This window comes from Pseudochaenichthys georgianus, chromosome 21 (genome assembly GCF_902827115.2).
Source record: "Pseudochaenichthys georgianus chromosome 21, fPseGeo1.2, whole genome shotgun sequence".
Taxonomy (NCBI): Eukaryota; Metazoa; Chordata; class Actinopteri; order Perciformes; family Channichthyidae; genus Pseudochaenichthys; species Pseudochaenichthys georgianus.
In genome coordinates this window covers 385,813-409,060 of record NC_047523.1, presented here as the reverse complement: position 1 = coordinate 409,060, position 23,248 = coordinate 385,813, and the positions used below count along the sequence as shown (strand labels likewise).

Sequence of the window (23,248 nt, the reverse complement as noted above, 5' to 3'; positions counted from 1 at the left end):
TTCTGGCTAATGTTACCCCTCACTATGGTATTACAGTCGCTGTGTCCCACATCCGGAGAGGTGTGAGATCCTGCTTCATTCTGTAAACAGATGGACACATTCTTCCATTCGTGTACTACAATTGGGGGAACATATATTGAACAGTCACGTGTAGGGGGATTGCCTAAGGGTATTGGTTTCGTGCAATCATGTATTTTAACCTCAACGGAGTTCACTGTTCTGGAGCCAAACCAGGGCACAACTGTTACCAAAGCTTCAACCAGCAAAGATGCCAGGTGTGGTTGTTTTGTGCATGTTGGACCTTGTGGAATTAACCGAACAATTAGTTTGTACCAGAGCTAACTGGAATCTGTATTCAAAAGCTAGGTTAATGTATTTCTTCACATATATTAGTTTTAAAAACATCAATCGTTTGAAACCGTCAGGCAGATAATTTGTATTTACTGTCTCAACAATGAGAGAGACTAGACCCTTGTACTGTAACGGTTTATCAGAGTCTGTTGGGTATGACGGAGTATAGCAGTCCTCAGCCTCATCGCTAATCCTAGAGTAAATGTCATTCCAACTGATTAATTTATAGTCTACTCTTGCAAACGGGATTGGGCTAAACATGGGAGAATGCATGGATTCTGGCATATTTTGGCATAGCCAACAGTTAGTCTAACATTAAGTTTACTGCATAATTAGTTTTAGTTTGTTTAAAAGGAGTGATTAAGGCCTTTTTTGAAGAATCTACCTCACCTCCTGAGTGTTTACGTGGAGTGGATGGAACATTTGTTTTTTTCTCTGGTCCAGACAGGTGTGCACCTGGATCGGAAACCTGGTAAGCTGGTTTCCTATCTCTACATGTTACTTCATCTCTACATGTTACTTCATCCCTTATCACTCTCTAGTAATAATAATAATTCCTTACATTTATATATCATTATCAATGACTACACTTTACATATACACACATTGCGCATCATACATGCAAAGGTCAGAAACTGTGGACAATACCCACAGGAGCAAGTTCAGGTGAAGGGTCTTTCCCAAGGACCCACCGGCTTTACAGACGCAGCAGCGGCGGGTTTCACCCCTTGATCTGATGATCATTGCACAGCTGTGCCACACCGTCCATCTTCACGCCTCGAGGTCATCGAGGCGCTTTTACAAGTATACATTGGTATTATACATGTACTGTGGACAATACCCACAGGAGCAAATCCGGGTGAAGTGTCTTGCCCCAGCACTCCACCTTGATCTGATGATCGGATGCACAGACCACTGCGCCACCCGTCCCTAGTGCTACACCACAGTTCTGGGGGCATGTTTTCAATGGTGTCGAGTGCCATTCTCACCCCTTCCGACGCCACTCCGTCCGCACGGTACCGGTCCATTGGATATAACTCCCATGTTGACCAAACTGAGGACACATAAAATACAATAATACAGTTAGATGAATCACATATTGAAGCTGGACAGTTAAAAGAAATAGTCTTTGATTTGTGATCAGGGAGGGAGACAATCCTCCTGATTCTTCCTCCTTTTCTTTCTCGTTGTGTCTCTTGCACCATACTGAATGTCTGTGTGGTGATTGGATACAACCTGTCCTTGTCGCTAGGCACTGATTTGCCCGTTGGTGTCGTTTTGCCCTCAGGGTCTGGGCCCTGAGTGGTCAAGTCGTCTGCGCTCGTAGATAAGAGCACCTTATTTTCTTCCTCAGACGGGCGAGGTCCCTCGCCACCTGTCGTTGGGATTCCCACAGCTCCATCTAGCAGGGTGACCTTGGCCAGGTACAGAAGACCCAGCATGATGATGATGATGACTGCCTTCACACGCCAGCATCCGGTAGAGGGGAGAGACGACATCTTGTAGCGTGAATCCACTCCGGTCTCCCTTGTACTCTCAGCGCTGTTCTGGTCACTATTAACACCTGGAAAGGACCTTTCCACCTGGGAGACAGAGCATCTTTTTCAAGAGATTTGATTAGTACATTATCACCAATCTGAAATGGGTGGGTGGGCTCCTCTCCCGGCTGGGGGAGCCTGTCAGCCACCTGCCTGTGAAACTTTCTCAACATGTCAGTTAGATATTTGACATAGTTAGTCATGTAATCCTCTGTCCACAAAAGAGTGAGTTTGTGGGGTGTTACTGGGGGGCTAGATCCTGCGAACATTACCCTTCCCATCAATACCTCGTGTGGGCTAAGCCCTGTCGTTGCATTTGGTGAGCTTCTGATGGAGCACAGAACTAGCGGCAGCGCGTCTACCCATTTTAGTCCTGTGGTCAACATTGTTGTAGTGAGTTTCTCCTTTATAGTCAAGTTCATTCTCTCAACCTGGCCTGAGCTCTGTGGGTGATAGGGAACATGCAATTGCCATTTGAACCCTAACACTGTAGCTAGACTCTGGGTTATCTTAGAAATGAATGCTGGACCTCTGTCACTGTTAATTCCTGTGGGCACACCAAATCTAGGAATAACATCTTTGAGAAGACACTTTACAACTGTTCTAGCGTCTTCTTTTCTGGTAGGGTAGGCCTCTACCCATTTGGAGAACTGGCACACTATTACCAAAAGATATTTGAATCCTTGGCATGGTGGCATATGTGAAAAGTCAATTTGCATATTTACAAAGGGCCCCGAGGGGGGCGGTAAGTGTTCATGCTGAATTTGACCACTTCTTCATCTTGTCTGCTGGCATATCATGCATCTGTCTACAAGGGTCTGTGTAGCTAGTGTAATGCCTGGAGCAAACCATTGGGACTTTATAATCCCATTCATCCCTCCTTTTCCTACATGTGATTTGCCATGTGCAACATGTGCCAAAACATGGAGGAACGAACGTGGACAGACCATTCGTCCGTCTGGGTGGAGCCACAAGCTGGACTCAGCGTCAAGTGTACAACCTCGTCTTAGCCATAAATCTTTCTCCCGAACATCAGCGCGGGCTTGCATGTCCGCGACATCATTAAAGGAAGGCAAAGAAATGGGTTCTGCGGGTTGTGTCAAGGGGCATTGGAGCACCATAGAAGAGGAGGAAACTGCTGCTTGTTTAGCCGCGGTGTCGGCTAACGCATTTCCACGCGAAATAGGATCATCAGAATTTGTGTGAGCAGCGCACATAACCACTGCTAGCTGTGTAGGGAGCATGATAGCGTCTAATAGCTGAGCTACTAACGCATGATGTTGAATAGGCTTACCAGCCGATGTTAAGAAACCGCGCATTTTCCACAAGACACCAAAATCATGGCACACACCAAATGCATACCTGGAGTCTGTGAAAATGGTTGCAACACTGTCTTTAGCCAAAATACACGCCCTCAGCAGAGCATACAACTCTGCAGCCTGAGCTGACGTGCCATTTGGCAAGGCCCGGCTTTCTAAAACTTCCCAGTCATTTACAACAGCATAGCCTGCTAAGTGTACTGTGTCAGACGGCCTGCTCGCAGACCCGTCTGTGTATAGAATCATATCTGAATTAGGGATAGGAGTTTGCAACATATCAGTTCTGGGGGAAGAAGATATGTCAATCGTTGTGACACAGTCATGTGTGATTTCAAAATCTGGAATCGGTACCAGCGTAGCTGGGTTTAGAGGGGGAGAGCGTTTAAGTGTGATGTGTGGGCTTGAAATAATTATTGCTTCATAACCAGAGCGCCTTGCTGCTGTCATATGCTGAGTAGCAGAGGTATTCAGAATATGTAAAACTGCATGTGGAGCATGTACTACACAGTCACTGGCCAGTACAATGGGAGAGGATTGTTTGATAACAATTGCAACTGCGGCCACTGCTCGCAGACATGACGGCATACCAAGTACCACAGGGGAGAGTCGAGATGAGTAGTATGCAACAGGCCGGAAATTAGAGCCATGCTTCTGCACCAAGATGCCCGTCGCGAAGCCCCCCTTCTCATGGACGTGCAGGTGAAACGGCTGATGGTAATCAGGGAGCCCCAGGGCCGGAGCTGATGTCAGGGCTCGCTTTAAGTCCTGAAAGGCTGTGTGCATGTCCTCAGACCATTGAACAATGTTAGGAGCAGCCTGCAGAGTGGCAGCACGCAGGACAGAGTCCATCGCAGCGTACTCGCATATCCAGTGTCTGCAATAGTTAGCCATGCCCAAAAAAGATAGCATGTCTTTCTTTGTGCGGGGTGGTGCCACTTTGTTCAAAAGGCAAATCCTTGCTGGCGAGAGGAGTCGGTGTCCATCCCTCAGAATGTGACCCAGGTATGTGACCTCAGTCTGGCAGTACTGCAACTTAGCCAGGGATGCTCTGTGTCCGCATTCAGAAAGTCTTTTCATGAGCAGAATGGAGTCGATGCGACATGCGTCCATGTTGGGAGAAGCCAGCAACAGGTCATCGGCGTACTGAAGCAAGGTACTACCTCCTGTAAGGACCAAAGTGTCCAGATCTCTCTTAACCGCTGCTGCGTACACAGTAGGCGACTCAACGTACCCCTGTGGGAGGCGCGTGTATGTGATTTGTTTACCTTTAAAAGTAAATGCAAACAGATACTGGCTGTCAGGATGCAGAGGAACAGAGAAAAATGCTGAACACAAATCAATTACTGTGTAAAATTTTGAATCTGACGGCAAGGATGCAAGAATTGAATTAGTGTCAGGCACTATGGGAGCTGTCGGAATGACAATAGCGTTAATAGCTTGCAAATCTTGGACAAAACGCCACTCATCAGGGCGATTGTGCTTGGGAATTGGCAATATGGGAGTGTTACATGGGCTGGACGTATATCTTAATATGCCCTGATCGAGCAGAGATTGGATGACTCCTTCAATTCCCAAAATGGCTCTATGGGGTAAATTGTACTGTCTGATAGCTGGCAATCTAGCATTGGCTTTAAGTGTGACTCTGTGTGGAGGGGCTGAGCAAACAAACCCCACATGATTCTTGTGTTTAGCCCATAATGTGGCAGGAACCTCAGAAAAATCTGAAGGTGGTCCATATTGTGTGGATTCAGGTGGCTGTAAATGAAGGAATGTGCTTTGAGGGAGAGAAGGTTGCTCAGAGAGACGCAGCATGTAATGCTCCTCCCCTAGGTTAATCAGATCGTGTGTGTGTGTGTGAGAAGCCTTTGTAGCTCTCAGCAGAGCATGGCAGTGAGCTGCCATGACCCCCACTTCTTCAGGGTCACTTCCTGAAGTGACCCCTATTGCGAGGTGAGGAATCGTGTCTGCAGCATAAAGAGCCTCTTGTTTGGTTGTGAGCCTTAGGGGCAATGCGCACCCCTGGGGTACTAAAAGCATAAAGTTTTCACATTCTAATTGATCTGAGCTGTTGCAAAAACCTCTTACTGATAGTGCATAGTCGTCTGACGGGTTAAAAGCAGCTGTGCAGTGACAATTCAATACAGGCCTCATAAGGGACATTAAAGAGGCACACGCCGGGGAAATGCTAGCAATTTTCTGAATTCCTGTTGTTGAGAAAACAGAAATCATGTTGAAATCTGGAAATGACCAACAATAAAGGTTGTCCTGAGATGATTGAATGAATTGGACAGCTTGATAGACTTTGCTGTCAGGAATAGTCAAAAACAATCCGTCTGGAGTGCAATGTATTGTTGCTTGTAATTTACAAAGCAAATCTCTGCCCATTAGATTAATAGGACTTCCATCTGAAATAATGAAAGAGTGTTGGACATGTGATCCTTCAATTGAAATATCAGTTTTCTCTGAAACGGGCTCTGACATAGGAATGCCAGAAACTCTCATTGTTGTGACAAAAGTATTGGTTGCTTCACACACTTTTTCTTTCGTACGCACAGCTGATAATGTTGCTCCACTGTCAATCAAAATGTCTACCGCTTTACCACTGAAATCAACGGGCATAATCGGATCTTCACGCGGGTTATTGGAAAGGCGAATTGTTGCTGCTTGAATGGGGAAATGCTGTGAATTTGACCCTATTTCTTCTTCATGGCATCTCTATCGTCTATTAAATTGACTTTGCTGACCGTTTTGCCCCTGTTGAGCCTGCCTGACATCTTGACTGGTCAGGGGAGGGGGGGCAGTAATGCAGGGTGTTGGCGAGGGGGCTGGGGAAGAGCAGGCAAAGGTTGTGAGTCCTGCTGTGGTTGCCAGCGCCGTCCGCATTGTCCTGCCCAGTGATCTGTTGCGCCACAGACGTGACACGGCATCACCTTTCTGGGATTTCTATTCTGCTGCTGTCTCTGATTTTGATACTGCTGTGTGCGATGTTGTCCCTGAAACTGCTGGGAGTTATCCGCACTCTGATAAGCCTGTGTATTTGGAGGCAACTTTTGCGCAATTCTGGGGGTCAGAAATATCTGATTTTTGTACAACGCGCGTATTACTGCGAGGGTTGATTTCCATGTTTTAGTTTGCCAATCCGGGGTAGCCATCATATACGCCTGAGCTGTTTCAGGGATTAAATTATGCAACAAAGTCTGTATGGCGAACAAATCATTGCCCTCTCTTTTAATGCCCGCATTATGATCCCAGGCTGTCATAAAGCGCTGGAGAAAGTCTGGGACTATTTCTGTTGGGTTCTGTACGCAAGCCGTCACCAGTGAAAAATCTGTGTGAGTTTTGGCGCATGCTTTGACTGCAATAGCAGCTATCGTTTCGATCCACATATCACGCGTCTGTGTCGCAGGCCAGTCACCCGCAGGCGTACAGGCAGGGAATTTGAATTCCTCTTTACACGTCGACCAATCTGCTTTATATGTTAGGATTATCAGCTGTTTAACATCATGAACCAAACAGTTATAAACTGAGCAGACATTAGTCAACCACGACAGATACTCATCTGGGCTTTTAGTCGGACTTGGAGCGTGATTAGTGACATCCATGACCTCAGCGGGTGTCCAAGGCTTATAAACTGGAACATCTCCTATCAGTATTTTCGGTGCTGTCATAGCTCCAGTAGAATTATTATCCTGAGATGTTTGCAGTCTTGTGATAATTCTATGAGGGACATAGTTCTTAAAACTGGTGCCGTACGGCGTGTTTGGAGTGTGTAACATGTTCGTTGCGGAGCCAGAGGCCGGCATGTGTAATGGGCTGCTCTCTGGTGTTTCCTCTTCACTGTCCGCTGCACTGTGTTCCTGCTGCTCCCTTTCTCTATACTGTCCTGCCTGATATGTCAAATGGTTTTTATTCATGATAGCTGCAGCTGACATTAATAAATCCTCCTCGGAGTTTCTTGCCCCGGAATTTGAGAGTCCTATCGCGGGAATCATTTGTGTGCAGAGAGACACAGCCTGCTTCTCCTCCAGCAGCCCTGTGTCCGTTAAAATGGAAATTAATTGAGCTGTACTGGGAGATTTGCCTTGTCTTTTCAGCCAATCGTACATGACTGATTTCGCAATGGCTGTGACGTCTTTTCCGTGTCTTTGTTTAATTCTGGACATGTTTTCTGATTTAACATCAAAAGCAGCCTCTAGGCTAAGCAAATGACAAGTAGCTGCGCATTTAGAAACTCGATCAATCAAAGCTTTGAGTTCAATGGAGCCTCGCTCGGTGCCAACTGACTTTTCATTTTTTCGCTCATCATAACCTCTTTTTTCTGCAATAGTCATCCAAGCTTTAACGCAGCCCTTCATGTACGTTGCATCCCAGGAGCAATTCGCCTCCTGTTCAATTAATTTGAACGCTTGCCACAGTACCATCATGTAAAAAGTGCCCGTTAACGGCCAATCAAACAGAATCTGTCCTTTTTGACTATTCTGTTGTGAGTGCTCACAAAGTAACGATGTGAACGGCATAACTTTAGTCCAATCCAAGCTTCTTCCGACAATTCCTGACGGCATATTAGGGGAAAACATGTGCGTGTAGTGGCTGTCTGTAATAGGATTCTTTGTAAGTGTCTTGGTGCGTGAAATATTGTCCCGCTTACCAACGGACCCGTTTGCGGAGACAGTATTACCCATGTTAGTACAATAAAACAAACACTGCAATTAGACAAACAAACATAAAAACTCTCAACAACTCAGCCTGACAAAAACTCTTCCAGCCTATTTTAATCCGAATTAGGGAGACTTTCAGAGGGGTATTTAATGATGAGAGTCTTCTGTACTCATAATTCTCATGTATCAGCAAACACAGCCAAATTCAGCAATTCATACAACATTCTCAAACCACACATTGACCACTTTCTTTAGTTCAAAAGTGGTAATAATCGCGGATAATGCTGTATGCTCCTTTTTTCTACGTGCAGCTCTTCCCAGGGGGCGGATAATCGGCACCTCAGCAGAAATGCTGTTGATTTAGGCAATTTATCCTCTGAAAACTCCTAAATTTGGCGATTTGTTTAAATACAAATCTTGCGACATTGCTTCTAATTCAGAAAATCCACTTTGCTGGTACATCTCTTAAAAGCTTCTCTGAATATTTGTTGTGTGTAATTGCCTGGTGATTTAATTCCAAGAAGCACACACAGAGGACATCGATGCAATTCGATATTCCTAGATTATCATTAGCCCCAAATATTCTCATAGTTTTCACATAGGCCGTGCTTGCTCGTAGACACCTGTCCCAGCAACAAACACGGGGAAATTGGCCAGGACAATGTCCCCTTGACACCGATTCCCGAGGTTATAGATTAGCCTCCAGATGTAAATGAGTAGAGAAACCCAAAACAAATGCAGCAGCTCAGTTCTCTCAGGTAATTTTAATACACCGTTGATCTCAAACGCTGGCGAGTCAATCTCAAAATAGAAATGTACTCACCAGGTTTCAAAGATCTGAAGGTGCCTGTCCGTGACGCCAATATGTGAGAGAGATTTTCTTTTCAGCAATGTTGATGGAAGAAATGGAGGCTGGAGTCCGCTTTATATCAAAACACTGAGTTTAATGAGAGCCAACGGCCGTGAGTGAGCTCAAGACATTTACACAACATGCTCTGAGGAAACCCTGAACTCACTAAAGCATTACACAGAAAACACAGACGATCTACCGGAGGATCCGGGAGGGGCCTCTGTTCGCGCTTCCTCTGATCAATAATTACAAGGATTCAGAGACAAAGACAGTCTGTTAAAGTCCTCTGGCAGTTGGTCACAGTCCCCCAACAGGAAAGCGGAACCTTTAACCCTTTAACCTTTAACCCCCTGCTCTAAGTTATGGCAGACCCATGTGAAACACTAAAAGGCTATTTTAACAGACACTAATCAGAATATTCTCTGACAGTCACCACTTTACAACCATTGCTACACAAAAGTATTTTCAATGCATAGTTGCCTATTTCTCCGACCGCTGCTACTAAATGTACTAAAAGTCACCACTATACCACCATTGCTTTGGTTAAGAGGTTTTTGTCCGGTTTCATCAGACTGGATTCTCATGCATCACAGTTCAGTATAGAAGAAAGAACTGCGATGGCTGGGAATCGAACCCAGGTCAACTGCTTGGAAGGCAGCTATGCTCACCACTATACCACCATCGCTACACAAAAGTATTTTCATTGCATAGTTTCCAATTTCCCCGAAAGGTTTATGCCAAAAGTAATCCTGCATTTAAAATGAAGCATACTGTGCTGAATTGTTGGGAAAAAGATTTTGACAGTGTTCCCTTTTCCAATTTTTAGCCAAAGACCCTAATGTGAACCATCATTCTGGCTTCTCATGCATCAAAGTTCAGTATGGAAGAAACAACTGCGATGGCTGGGAATCGAACACAGGTCAACTGCTTGGAAGGCAGCTATGCTCACCACTATACCACCATCGCCACACAAGGCTTTGCATTGTTGCCAATTTCAAAGGTTTATGCCAAAAGTAAAGATGGATTTAAAATGATGCATATTGCCGAATTGCTGAGAATGTGTATTTGCTGGTCTTCCCTATTACAATGTTTAGCCAAATACCCTATTTTGAATATTCATTCTGGCTTCTCATGCATCAAAGCTCAGTATGGAAGAAACAACTGCGATGGCTGGGAATTGAACCCAGGTCAACTGCTTGGAAGGCAGCTATGCTCACCACTATACCACCATCGCTACACAAGCGTCTTTTCATTGCATAGTTGCCTATTTCTCCGACTGTTGATACTAAATGTACTAAAGGCTTGCTGCTTATCTTTCTTACAGTGCAGACGCTTTTCTGCTTGCTCCTGCCTCTGCTTACTTTTTATGCTGATTTTCCTATTCTTATTCTCTGAAAACTTCGAGCAGCGGCTCCTGGACATTAACCTATCAAGACAGTTAATCTTCGTAAATAGACGGAGGTTTTCAGCCATATTTCAGCATTTTTACGGCGACCCCAGTCTTACAGTAGCGTGGCCTAGCAACAGCTAAAGCCTGGTAGGCTACTGCATGCTATTTAGCTTAAGCTAGTTGGTAGAAAAATGCCTCCGTTCTCTACAGATGACTTCCACAAACTTCTACAGAAGATGGCCGTGCTGGAAATGAAAATGCAATGGCTGGAAGTTAACGTGGAAGTGAATGGACTATGTTGTGGGAATGACACCACTTTACCAGTGTTGCAAAATAATGGAAAAGGGTATGCTAACTCACAGCTAGTTAGCAGCTACAAGGATTCCAAGGAACAGGAGGGCTGTGTACCGGGTCATAAATCTACAAGTGGTGGTCCTCCCTGGAACTCTCTGGGTGCAAAGCCTAAGAGTAAATCATTTTCATGGGATTTGGGAGGAAGGATAACGGGCAGAGCCCAACACTCTGAAATATGTGATGCGACCGGCTGGCCTGCATTGTTATCACCCAAGAGGAGCGCCTCTTCAACCCCTAAACAGCAGTGGACAGCTGCTAACGGGAGAATTACAAAAAATCCTCCTAAACCACCAAGTGTGCCAATCCAGAACAGATACGCTCTGCTGACCGAGAGCCGGAGATCTCTTTCTGATGACCTGGATAACCCGTCCTCTTCACACAGCAGGGTAAGGACCAATAGCTACTCCAAAAGTAAAAGGCTAGAGGGAAAGCTAACGACTGGGCCTGAAACTCTGATTGTGGGTGACTCTGCTGTAAGAGATGTAAAAGGTCTGTGTAGTAAGAACAATACCAAAGTATTCTGTTTTCCTAAGGATACAGTCTCTGACTTGGCTGAGAAGATCCTGCATATTGGGGCTGAACATCCGACTGTGAAGAATGTGGTACTACATATTGGAACAAATGATGTTGTGAAACAAGTGTCAGAACTGCTGAAAAAAGACTTTAAATGTCTGTTGGAAACTGCCAGCTCTCGAAATGCAGAGGTGTTCATCAGTGGCCCTCTACTGCCAGTCAGAAGAGGAGTGGAGAGATTCAGCAGATTGTTTGCACTGAACACGTGGCTTTCAACTGTCTGTTCTGACCATTCTGTGCATTTTATTGACAATTTTAACTTTTTCTGGGACCGCAGACATCTTTTCAAGGCAAATGGAGTTTGCCTTAACAAGTCAGGAGTGAAATTGTTTATCTCTAACATATTCAACTGCCTGCGTCATCAATCTGTTCCCTCTGCCAAGGACAAGCGGCAAGAGGAATCAAAACAGGAGATAGACACAACACATCACGCAGAAAACCCTGAAGAAGTATCACTGCACCCGCCTGAGGAATGTTCTGATTATGGGAGACATATGAAACACACGGAGGAGTCCCCACCGCCCGTCACCCCCCCCCCTGTCAACGCCTTTGAGGATACTCCGTTCACCCTTTCGCCCTCGCCCACCCTCCTGGAGATCGTGGAACACAAGAAGGAGATACAGAGGGCTGGCACCGATTCCTTCCTGGATTTCAAAGACCAGACTAAGGCGATACGCAGGGCTGGCAGCATGTCCTTTACCCCCGCTCCTCAACGACGCCCACCAAAATCACCAAAGCAGAGACGCGCACCATCTCCCCCGGCTTCATCACCATGCCTACCACAATCATCCAAACCAAAACAATCTGCAAACTGATATCTGCTGGGTCCAGGCTCAAGGGCGTATGGCACTCTCAACTCTTTCCAGGACATGCCCGGGCCCTGCCTGCCAGTAGCTTTGCCGATATCTGTGTTGATAGGTAATAGATTAAGAGCGGTGAATGATCTTAGATACAGGAAGCACTCAAACGTTTGTGTGAGTTTATCTAATTTAGCAGTGATTCCATGTCAGCCACAGCTTGTTACAAAAAACATGACTGATAGTGTGTTTAACGAACTTAAACTAGCTTTATTAAATGTCAGGTCTTTGGCAGGAAAAACATTTTTAATCAATGATTTTATCACTGAGCACAATCTTGATTTTATGTTTTTAACAGAAACTTGGATTGAACAAAATAACAGTGCAGCTGTTCTTATCGAATCAACCCCTCCCAACTTTAGTTTTATGAGTCAGGAAAGAATGCATAAGAAAGGGGGTGGAGTTGCTATTCTGTTCAATGATTCCATTCAATGCAGGAAGACATCGTATGGAAACTTTGCTTCTTTTGAATATGTGGCCCTTCAGCTGAAATGCTCCTCTCGAGCTCTGTTCCTAAATATCTATAGGCCACCCAAATACTATGCAAGCTTTTTTGATGACCTTACTGAACTGCTGTCTATAGTGTGTATTGACTTTGACCGTCTAGTCATTGTTGGTGATTTTAACATCCATGTTGACAACCCCCAGGACAGAGGGGCTAAAGAACTGTTTTGTGTTCTTGATAGCTATGGACTGACTCAGCATGTGACGGAGCCCACGCACAATAAGGGGCACACTCTGGACTTAATTATCTCAAAGGGTCTGAATATCTCTAAGGTTGTGGTGACTGATGTTGCGCTCTCTGACCATTCCTGTGTTTTTTTTGAGAGCTCTATTTCTGTTCACACAAGTGTTCAAAAAGAGGTAACCACAAAGCGATGTTTAACTGAAAATACTAGGGAAATGTTTACTCAGAATTTTTCTTCCACACTTGCCCCTGCTAACACCTCAGTAAATGAGCTAGTAGATCATTTTAATTCAAAAATTAAAAATGTTATAGATGCCATTGCTCCAATTAAGGTAAAGGAAGTGACTGGGAAGAAAATATCTCCATGGAGAAAGGCCATGACCGTTAAAACAGAAAAAAGAGAATGTCGAAAAGCTGAACGCAGGTGGCGAAAAACAAATCTCCAGGTTCACTTTGAAATTTATAAAGAGAGACTTGGCCTTTATAATTTGGAATTGAAAAACGCACGACAATCATTCTTCTCTGACATCATTACCAAAAACAAAAACAACGCACGTGCCTTGTTTGCTACCGTCGACAGACTAACTAACCCCCCAGTGTCAGTAGCCTCTGAATTTCTATCCACCAGGGCGTGCAATGATTTTGCCTCCTTTTTCACTGACAAAATTCAGAAAATCAGACAAGCAGTCAGTGCCTCTGCATCAGGAACAGCTAATGTGTTGTCTCTGTGTCCACTTAACATCAATTCAGAGATCATGACACAATTCCATCAGATTAATGATAAAAACCTGGAGGACATTATACAACTTCTGAAATCCTCCTCCTGCTGCCTTGATATTATTCCAACAGGATTGTTCAAAGATGTTTTGCCTTGCATGGCCTCAGAACTACTTCATATAGTAAACAAATCTCTTCACTCAGGTATTTTTCCACAGGCCCTGAAAACTGCAGTCATTAAACCGCTCTTAAAAAAGAATAATCTAGATGCTTCAGTAATGAACAATTACAGGCCCATATCAAACCTGCCATTTCTAGGTAAGATCATTGAAAAAGTTGTTTTTCAACAGTTGAGTAATTTCTTGCATTTAAATGGTTGTTTCGATGTGTTCCAGTCAGGCTTTCGTCCAAACCACAGCACTGAGACTGCTCTTGTAAAGGTCTTTAACGACATCCACTTAAACACAGACAGTGGCAGAACTTCAGTGTTAGTATTATTAGATCTCAGTGCTGCGTTTGACACTGTTGACCACAGCATATTACTGGACCGACTGGAAAACTGGGTGGGACTTTCGGAAACAGTTCTAAATTGGTTTAAATCCTACTTAAAGGACAGAAACAACTTTGTTTCTATCGGTAAATACACATCTGAGTTCACAAATATGACATGTGGGGTTCCTCAAGGCTCCATCTTGGGGCCTCTTCTCTTTAACATCTACATGCTACCACTGGCTCAGATAATGAAGAACAACAAAATAAGTTACCATAGCTATGCAGATGACACACACATTTACGTAACAATTTCACCAGGAGACTATGCTCCAATTCAAACACTGAGTAAGTGCATTGAACAAATCAATGACTGGATGTGTCAGAACTTTCTCCAATTAAACAAAGATAAAACTGAGGTAATGGTTTTTGGAGCCAAGGCAGAACGTTTAAAAGTTAGCGCTGAGCTTCAGTGTGCAATGTTCAAACCAACAGATAAAGCCAGAAATCTAGGTGTAGTCATGGACTCTGACCTGAGTTTCAACAGTCACATTAAAACAGTTACTAAATCAGCCTACTATCACCTAAAGAACATATCTAGGATTAAAAGACTAATGTCACAGCAGGATTTGGAAAAACTTGTCCATGCCTTTATCTTCAGTAGACTGGACTACTGTAATGGTGTCTTTGCAGGTCTCACTAAAAATCTATTAGAAAGCTGCAGCTGATTCAGAACGCCGCTGCTCGAGTCCTCACTAACACTAAGAAAGTGGATCACATCACTCCTGTTCTGAAGTCTTTACACTGGCTTCCTGTGTGTCAAAGAATATATTTCAAAATACTGCTGCTGGTTTATAAAGCACTGAATGGTTTAGGCCCAAAATACATTACTGACCTCCTGCTAAACTATGAACCATCCAGATCTCTCAGGTCTTCAGGGACTGGTCAGCTTTCTGTCCCCAGAGTCAGAACTAAACATGGTAAAGCAGCGTTCAGTTATTATGCTCCAAATATCTGGAATAAACTCCCAGAAACCTGCAGGTCCGCTGCAACTCTGACTACTTTTAAATCCAGGCTGAAGACTTTTCTTTTTGTCGCTGCTTTTATTTGAACTATTCATATCTTAAACTGCACTGTAACTTTTATCCATGTACTTTTTCTTGTAATGTTTAATTGAACTATTTATATTTTAGACTGCACTGTAACTTTTATCCATGTATTTTTTTCTTAATGTTTATTTGATTAGCTTTTCTTTTTTAATGCTTGCTCTTTTTTTTGTTTGTTTGTGTAAAGCACTTTGAATTGCCTTGCCTTGCCTTGCCTTGCCTTGCCTTGCCTTGCCTTGCCTTGCCTTGCCTTGCCTTGCCTTGCCTTGCCTAAAGGTCACCACTATACAACCATTGCTACACAAAAGTATTTTCATTGCATAGTTGCCTATTTCTCCGACCGTTGCTACTAAATGTACTAGAAGTCACCACTGTACCACCATTGCTTTGGTTAAGAGGTTTTTGTCCAGTTTCATCAGACTGGATTCTCATGCATCAAAGTTCAGTATAGAATTAACAACTGCGATGGCTGGGAATCGAACCCAGGTCAATTGCTTGGAAGGCAGCGATGCTCACCACTATACCACCATCGCTACACAAAAGTATTTTCATTGCATAGTTTCCAATTTCCCCGAAAGGTTTATGCCAAAAGTAATCGTGCATTTAAAATGAAGCATCCTGCTGAATTGTTGGGAAAAAGATTTTGACAGTGTTCCCTTTTCCAATTTTTAGCCAAAGACCCTAATGTGAACCATCATTCTGGCTTCTCATGCATCAAAGTTCAGTATGGAAGAAACAACTGCGATGGCTGGGAATCAAACCCAGGTCAACTGCTTGACAGGCAGGCAGCTATGCTCACCACTATACCACCATCGCTACACAGACCTCTTTTCATTGCATAGTTGCCTATTTCTCCGACTGTTGATACTAAATGTATTAAAAGTCACCACTATTCCACCATTGCTTTGGTTAAGAGGTTTTTGTCCGGTTTCATCAGACTGGATTATCATGCATCAAAGTTCAGTATAGAAGAAACAACTGCGATGGCTGGGAATCGAACCCAGGTCAACTGCTTGGAAGGCCACTATGCTCACCACTATACCACCATCGCTACACAAAAGTCTTTTCATTGCATAGTTTCCAATTTCTCCGAAAGGTTTATGCCAAAACTAATCCTGCATTTAAAATGAAGCATACTGTGCTGAATTGTTGGGAAAAAGATTTTGACGGTGTTCCCTTTTCCAATTTGTAGCCAAAGACCCTAATGTGAACCATCATTCTGGCTTCTCATGCATCAAAGTTCAGTATGGAAGAAACATCTGCGATGGCTGGGAATCGAACCCAGGTCAACCTCTTGGAAGGCAGCTATGCTCACCACTATACCACCATCGCTACACAAACGTCGTTTCATTGCATAGTTGCCTATTTCTCCGACTGTTGATACTAAATGTACTAAAAGTCACCACTATACAACCATCGCTACACAAACGTCTTTTCATTGCATCGTTGCCTATTTCTCCGACCGCTGCTACTAAATGTACTAAAAGTGACCACTATAACACCATTGTTTTAGTTAAGAGGTTTTTGTCCGGTTTCATCAGACTGGATTCTCATGCATCAAAGTTTAGTATAGAAGAAACAACTGCGATTGCTGGGAATCGAACCCAGGTCAACTGCTTGGAAGGCAGCTATGCTCACCACTATACCACCATCGCTACACAAAAGTATTGTCATTGCATAGTTTCCAATTTCTCCGAAAGGTTTATGCCAAAAGTAATCCTGCATTTAAAATGAAACATACTGCTGAATTGTTGGGAAAAATATTTTGACGGTGTTCCCTTTTCCAATTTTTAGCCAAAGACCCTAATGTGAACCATCATTCTGGCTTGTCATGCATCAAAGTTCAGTATGGAAGAAACAACTGTGATGGCGGGGAATCGAACCCAGGTCAACCGCTTGGAAGGCAGCTATGCTCACCACTATACCACCATAGCTACACAAACGTATTTTCATTGCATAGTTGCCTATTTATCTGGCCGCTGCTACTAAATGTACTAAAAGTCACCACTATACCACCATTGCTTTGGTTAAAGAGCCTGTGACACCATCCCAACAACTGTTGTGCAATGAAATATTGGGCTACTAGTAATCTCGAACCGTCAGTTTAAAAAAGAAAAAGCGATACCGTTTCGTTAAATATCAATAATTTCGAACATCGCGGGGAAATTCCTTCACTCATTTTGAAGTTTTGGGGGAAGCCGGAAGTGACGTCAATGCGGGAACGCTTCGAGAGCCAAACACGGACAAAGTGTGTTGTGTCATGCGTAGAAATGGTTAATTACTGAGTTTAGGCACGTTAAGAACGTTTTAATGAAGTTGACTACAGTATATTCATATTTGTCAGTGCTTTCATGTCAATTCGGCGACATAAACATAAATGATCGTGGTGAAGATGATGATTACATTAGGATTAAAAATCGAGAGTGAGAGCTGCTGAATTTCCTCCCGTCGGATGTGATATAAAAACAAATCGATTATTTTTGTGGTTGTAAACTCAAGTGGATGAAACTACATTTATTAGTGCTTTCATGTCAATTCGGCGAACATATGATACATTAAATGATGAGTGAGGATGATTTGTTTGAGCCGGTCTGCATTTACTGATGAGAAAACAAACCGATGCTTTTTGTAGTTGTAGTACACCAGCGTGGATTAAACGTGTGGTTTTTTACCACAATGTTGGGGAAATTAATGGATAAAATGCACGGATTATTATTATTATTCCCACTCCGATCGGGACACTAGGTCCACCGTTTCCCCGCAGCGAGGCTCCCCCCGTTGACAGTTTACGTGGGCTGGGTGCAGTGGCGGACTGGCCATCGGGACGAATCCCGATGGGCCGGTACCGAAGTGGGCCGGTCGGATAAGTCACTAGCACATCCCCCATAGGCGGCGTGTGAGGCTCAGGTTTGAGAAGGCTAAATAACTTATTTTACCTGACGCTGTCCGCCTCCGGCGTCTATAGAAAAGAGATCCACTCAGTGTGCAGAGTTTAAATCTCTCAAGTCATATTACAGGATAAAGGAAATACAGTTTAAACTGCCGTATGCAGATAAGACGCCGACGTGTCGCACTTATCATTCATATTACATCATCAATGAGATCATCGATCATATAATATCATAATATATCATATATTTCCTTATCTGAGTCAGCTTCTCCAGCCTCATCTGGCCGTGCAACACTCACAGTGTCACAGACTGTATGCAGAAGTATTATTTAACACATTATGTTGACGAAACACTCGAGACAAATGTAAAGTCAGATCCACTCGTGTCTTAGACGTGAACGCGCTCTCAGCTGGAGAGAGAAACCCTGGCTTGATTTACCGAGTTGATAACCAGCGTCGTAGGACCGCTTAGCGATATCTCGTTTGTTAGTTTGTTGTTGTTAGTTTGTTTGTTACTCAAACATATCCAGGGTCTGTTGAACTGGCTTCGTAGTACAGGGCACAGGTGGCGAGCAGCGCTAATGTCAAAGACACAGACATTATACATTATATTTGTATTTTACCAGGATGCAGTGACACAAATATTTACATATTTACATTTACTATCTAAAGCACCCGCCGCCCCTGACATCCCCCACTCCCCCCGTTGACAATTTACTAGCGGTACCGAAGTGGGCCGGTCGAGAGTCCCGGGATGATTTTTAGTCCCAGTCCACCACTGGCTACATGACCATATGATCGCCCATATTGACGCACCTCATTCCTAAACTTCTAACAGATACAACATAAACCGATCCTTCAGCCTCATATGAGATCTCAGACACGTTCAACATTAACCTGTCATCGCTGTCTGAGCTTGCTGCTGTGTGCGCCGTCGTGCATTTACATCTGACTGTATATATATATAAAGGTTTACATGCAGATGCTGGGATCCTGGACGGTGCAGCTGGAGCACTGTGCCCGCAATGACGTCACCCATCATTTGGCGGGACTTGAAGAATCCGCGAGAAGATCCAGAAAATTGTCAACATTGAAGGCAGATTAATGGTTATCAAAGTACAAATATCCAAAATCAGTTCAGTAACGGTTTTCAAGGGGACAATATGTACTCAAATTGATGGGTTTGGATGATGGGGGAAAACCGTGTCACAGGCTCTTTAAGAGGTTGTTGTCCGGTTTCATCAGACTGGATTATCATGCATCAAAGTTCAGTATAGAAGAAACAACTGCGATGGCTGGGAATCGAACCCAGGTCAACTGCTTGGAAGGCAGCTATGCTCACCACTATACCACCATCGCTACACCAAAATCTGTTCATTGCATAGTTTCCAATTTCTCCGAAAGGTTTATGCCAAAAGTAATACTGCATTTAAAATGAAGCATACTGCTGATTTGTTGGGAAAAAGATTTTGACTGTGTTCCCTTTTCCAATTTTTAGCCAAAGACCCTAATGAGAACCATCATTCTGGCTTCTCATGCATCAAAGTTCAGAATGGAAGAAACAACTGCGATGGCTGGGAATCGAACCCAGGTCAACTGCTTGGAAGGCAGCTATGCTCACCACTATACCACCATCGCTAAACAGACGTCTTTTCATTGCATCGTTGCCTATTTCTCCGACTGCTGCTACTAAATGTACTAAAAGTCACCACTACACAACCATCGCTACATAAACGTCTTTTCATTGCATCGTTGCCTATTTCTCCGACTGCTGCTACTAAATGTACTAAAAGTCACCACTATAACGCCATTGCTTTGGTTAAGAGGTTTTTGTCCGGTTTCATCAGACTGGATTCTCATGCATCAAAGTTCAGTATAGAAGAAACAACTGCAATGGCTGGGAATCGAACCCAGGTCAACTGCTTGGAAGGCAGCTATGCTCACCACTATACCACCATCGCTACACCAAAAACTGTTCATTGCATAGTTTCCAATTGCTCCGAAAGGTTTATGCCAAAAGTAATACCGCATTTAAAATGAAGCATACTGCTGAATTGTTGGGAAAAAAGATTTTGACGGTGTTCCCTTTTCCAATGTTTTGCCAAAGACCCTAATGTGAACCATCATTCTGGCTTCTCATGCATCAAAGTTCAGTATGGAAGAAACAACTGCGATGGCTGGGCATCGAACCCAGGTCAACTGCTTGGAAGGCAGCTATGCTCACCACTATACCACCATCGCTACACAAAAGAATTTTCATTGCATAGTTCCCAATTTCCCCGAAAGATTTATGCCAAAAGTAATCCTGCATTTAAAATGAAGCATACTGTGCTGAATTGTTGGGAAAAAGATTTTGACAGTGTTCCCTTTTCCAATTTTTAGCCAAAGACCCTAATGTGAACCATCATTCTGGCTTCTCATGCATCAAAGTTCAGAATGGAAGAAACAACTGCGATGGCTGGGAATCGAACCCAGGTCAACTGCTTGGAAGGCAGCTATGCTCACCACTATACCACCATCGCTACACAAACGTCTTTGCATTGCATAGTTGCCTATTTCTCCGACCGCTGCTACTAAATGTACTAAAAGTCACCACGACAACTCCATTGCTTTGGTTAAGAGGTTTTTGTTCGGTTTCATCAGACTGGATTATCATGCATCAAAGTTCAGTAAAGAAGAAACAACTGCGATGGCTAGGAATCGAATCCAGGTCAACTGCTTGGAAGGCAGCTATGCTCACCACTATACCACCATCACTACACAAAAGTAATTTCATTGCATAGTTTCCAATTTCTCCGAAAGGTTTATGCCAAAAGTAATCCTGCATTTAAAATGAAGCATACTGCTGAATTGTTGGGAAAAAGATTTTGACGGTGTTCCCTTTTCCAATTTTTAGCCAAAGACCCTAATGTGAACCATCATTCTGGATTCTCATGCATCAAAGTTCAGTATGGAAGAAACAACTGTGATGGCTGGGAATGGAACCCAGGTCAACTGATTGGAAGGCAGCTATGCTCACCACTATACCACCATCGCCACACAAGGCTTTGCATTGTTGCCAATTTCAAAGGTTTATGCCAAAAGTAAACATGGATTTAAAATGATGCATACTGCCGAATTGTTGAGAATGTGTATTTGCTGGTCTTCCCTATTACAATGTTAAGCCAAAGACCCTATTTTGAAGCTTCATTCTGGCTTCTCATGCATCAAAGCTCAGTGTAGAAGTAACAACTGCGATGGCTGGGAATCGAACCCAGGTCAACTGCTTGGAAGGCAGCTATGCTCACCACTATACCACCATCGCTACACAAAATCATTTTCATTACATAGTTGCCTATTTCTCCGACCGCTGCTACTAAATGTACTAAAAGTCACCACTATACCACCATTGCTTTGGTTAAGAGGTTTTTGTCCTGTTTCATCAGACTGGATTATCATGCATCAAAGTTCAGTATAGAAGAAACAACTGCGATGGCTGGGAATCGAACCCAGGTCAACTGCTTGGAAGGCAGCTATGCTCACCACTATACCACCATCGCTACACAAACGTCTTTTCATTGCATAGTTACCTATTTCTCCGACTGTTGATACTAAATATACTAAATTGTCACCACTTTACAACCATTGTTACACAAAAGTATTTTCATTGCATAGTTGCCTATTTCTCCGACCGCTGCTACTAAATGTACTAAAAGCTGCTACTAAATGTACTAAAAGTCACCACTATACCACCATTGCTTTGGTTAAGAGGTTTTTGTCCTGTTTCATCAGACTGGATTCTCATGCATCAAAGTTCAGTATGGAAGAAACAACTGCGATGGCTGGGAATCTAACACAGGTCAACTGCTTGGAAGGCAGCTATGCTCACCACTATACCACCATCGCTACACAAAATCATTTTCATTGCATAGTTGCCTATTTCTCCGACTGTTGATACTAAATGTACTAAAGGTCACCACTATACAACCATTGCTACACAAAAGTATTTTTATTGCATAGTTGCCTATTTCTCCGACTGTTGATACTAAATGTACTAAAAGTCACCACTATACCACCATTGCTTTGGTTAAGAGGTTTTTGTCCCGTTTTATCAGACTGGATTATCATGCATCAAAGTTCAGTATAGAAGAAACAACTGTGATGGCTGGGAATCGAACCGAGGTCAACTGCTTGGAAGGCAGCTATTCTCACCACTATACCACCATCGCTACACAAAAGTATTTTCATTGCATAGTTTCCAATTTCTCCGAAAGGTTTATGCCAAAAGTAATCCTGCATTTAAAATGAAGCATTCTGTGCTGAATAGTTGGGAAAAAGATTTTGACGGTGTTCCCTTTTCCAATTTTTAGCCAAAGACCCTAATGTGAACCATCATTCTGGCTTCTCATGCATCAAAGTTCAGTATGGAAGAAACAACTGCGATGGCCGGGAATCGAACCCAGGTCAACTGCTTGGAAGGCAGCTATGCTCACCACTATACCACCATCGCTACACAAGCGTCTTTTCATTGCATAGTTGCATATTTCTCCGACTGTTGATACTAAATGTACTAAAAGTCACCACTATAACACCATTGCTTTGGTTAAGAGGTTTTTGTCCGGTTTCATCAGACTGGATTATCATGCATCAAAGTTCAGTATAGAAGAAACAACTGTGATGGCTGGGAATCGAACCGAGGTCAACTGCTTGGAAGGCAGCTATTCTCACCACTATACCACCAACGCTACACAAAAGTCTTTTCATTGCATAGTTTCCAATTTCCCCGAAAGGTTTATGCCAAATGTAATCCTGCATTTAAAATGAAGCAGACTGTGCTGAATTGTTGGGAAAAATAATTTAATAGTGTTCCCTTTTCCAATTGTTAGCCAAAGACCCTAATGTGAACCATCATTCTGGCTTCTCATGCATCAAAGTTCAGTATGGAAGAAACAACTGCGCTGGCTGGGAATCGAACCCAGGTCAATTGCTTGGAAAGCAGCTATGCTCACCACTATACCACCATCGCTACACAAACGTCTTTTCATTGCATAGTTGCCTATTTCTCCGACCGCTGCTACTAAATGTACTAAAAGTCACCACTACACAACCATCGCTACATAAACGTCTTTTCACTGCATCGTTGCCTATTTCTCCGACTGCTGCTACTAAATGTACTAAAAGTCACCACTATAACACCATTGCTTTGGTTAAGAGGTTTTTGTCCGGTTTCATCAGACTGGATTCTCATGCATCAAAGTTCAGTATAGAAGAAACAACTGCGATGGCTGGGAATTGAACCCAGGTCAACTGCTTGGAAGGCAGCTATGCTCACCACTATACCACCATCGCTACACAAACGTCTTTTCATTGCATAGTTGCCTATTTCTCTGACTGTTGATACTAAATGTACTAAAGGTCACCACTTTACAACCATCGCTACACAAACGTCTTTTCATTGCATAGTTGCCTATTTCTCCAACCGCTGCTAC

At 43.5% G+C, this 23,248-nt stretch overlaps 11 non-coding genes across 11 annotated transcripts; all 11 read right to left on the bottom strand.

Moving 5' to 3' along the window:
• Positions 1–9,329: 9,329 nt before the first annotated feature.
• On the bottom strand, positions 9,330–9,401 carry trnag-ucc (transfer RNA glycine (anticodon UCC)). Its single transcript has one exon. It is a non-coding gene; the product is annotated as a tRNA-Gly (tRNA).
• A 477-nt stretch (positions 9,402–9,878) lies between these two features.
• Positions 9,879–9,950, bottom strand: trnag-ucc (transfer RNA glycine (anticodon UCC)). Its single transcript has one exon. It is a non-coding gene; the product is annotated as a tRNA-Gly (tRNA).
• Positions 9,951–15,630: 5,680 nt separating this feature from the next.
• Positions 15,631–15,706, bottom strand: trnad-guc (transfer RNA aspartic acid (anticodon GUC)). Its single transcript has one exon. It is a non-coding gene; the product is annotated as a tRNA-Asp (tRNA).
• A 3,361-nt stretch (positions 15,707–19,067) lies between these two features.
• On the bottom strand, positions 19,068–19,139 carry trnag-ucc (transfer RNA glycine (anticodon UCC)). Its single transcript has one exon. It is a non-coding gene; the product is annotated as a tRNA-Gly (tRNA).
• Positions 19,140–19,346: 207 nt separating this feature from the next.
• On the bottom strand, positions 19,347–19,418 carry trnag-ucc (transfer RNA glycine (anticodon UCC)). Its single transcript has one exon. It is a non-coding gene; the product is annotated as a tRNA-Gly (tRNA).
• Positions 19,419–19,669: 251 nt separating this feature from the next.
• trnag-ucc (transfer RNA glycine (anticodon UCC)) lies at positions 19,670–19,741 on the bottom strand. Its single transcript has one exon. It is a non-coding gene; the product is annotated as a tRNA-Gly (tRNA).
• Positions 19,742–20,230: 489 nt separating this feature from the next.
• trnag-ucc (transfer RNA glycine (anticodon UCC)) lies at positions 20,231–20,302 on the bottom strand. The gene has a single exon. It is a non-coding gene; the product is annotated as a tRNA-Gly (tRNA).
• A 710-nt stretch (positions 20,303–21,012) lies between these two features.
• trnag-ucc (transfer RNA glycine (anticodon UCC)) lies at positions 21,013–21,084 on the bottom strand. Its single transcript has one exon. It is a non-coding gene; the product is annotated as a tRNA-Gly (tRNA).
• A 163-nt stretch (positions 21,085–21,247) lies between these two features.
• Positions 21,248–21,319, bottom strand: trnag-ucc (transfer RNA glycine (anticodon UCC)). Its single transcript has one exon. It is a non-coding gene; the product is annotated as a tRNA-Gly (tRNA).
• An 878-nt stretch (positions 21,320–22,197) lies between these two features.
• Positions 22,198–22,269, bottom strand: trnag-ucc (transfer RNA glycine (anticodon UCC)). The gene has a single exon. It is a non-coding gene; the product is annotated as a tRNA-Gly (tRNA).
• Positions 22,270–23,036: 767 nt separating this feature from the next.
• Positions 23,037–23,108, bottom strand: trnag-ucc (transfer RNA glycine (anticodon UCC)). The gene has a single exon. It is a non-coding gene; the product is annotated as a tRNA-Gly (tRNA).
• Between the last annotated feature and the right edge of the window lie 140 nt (positions 23,109–23,248).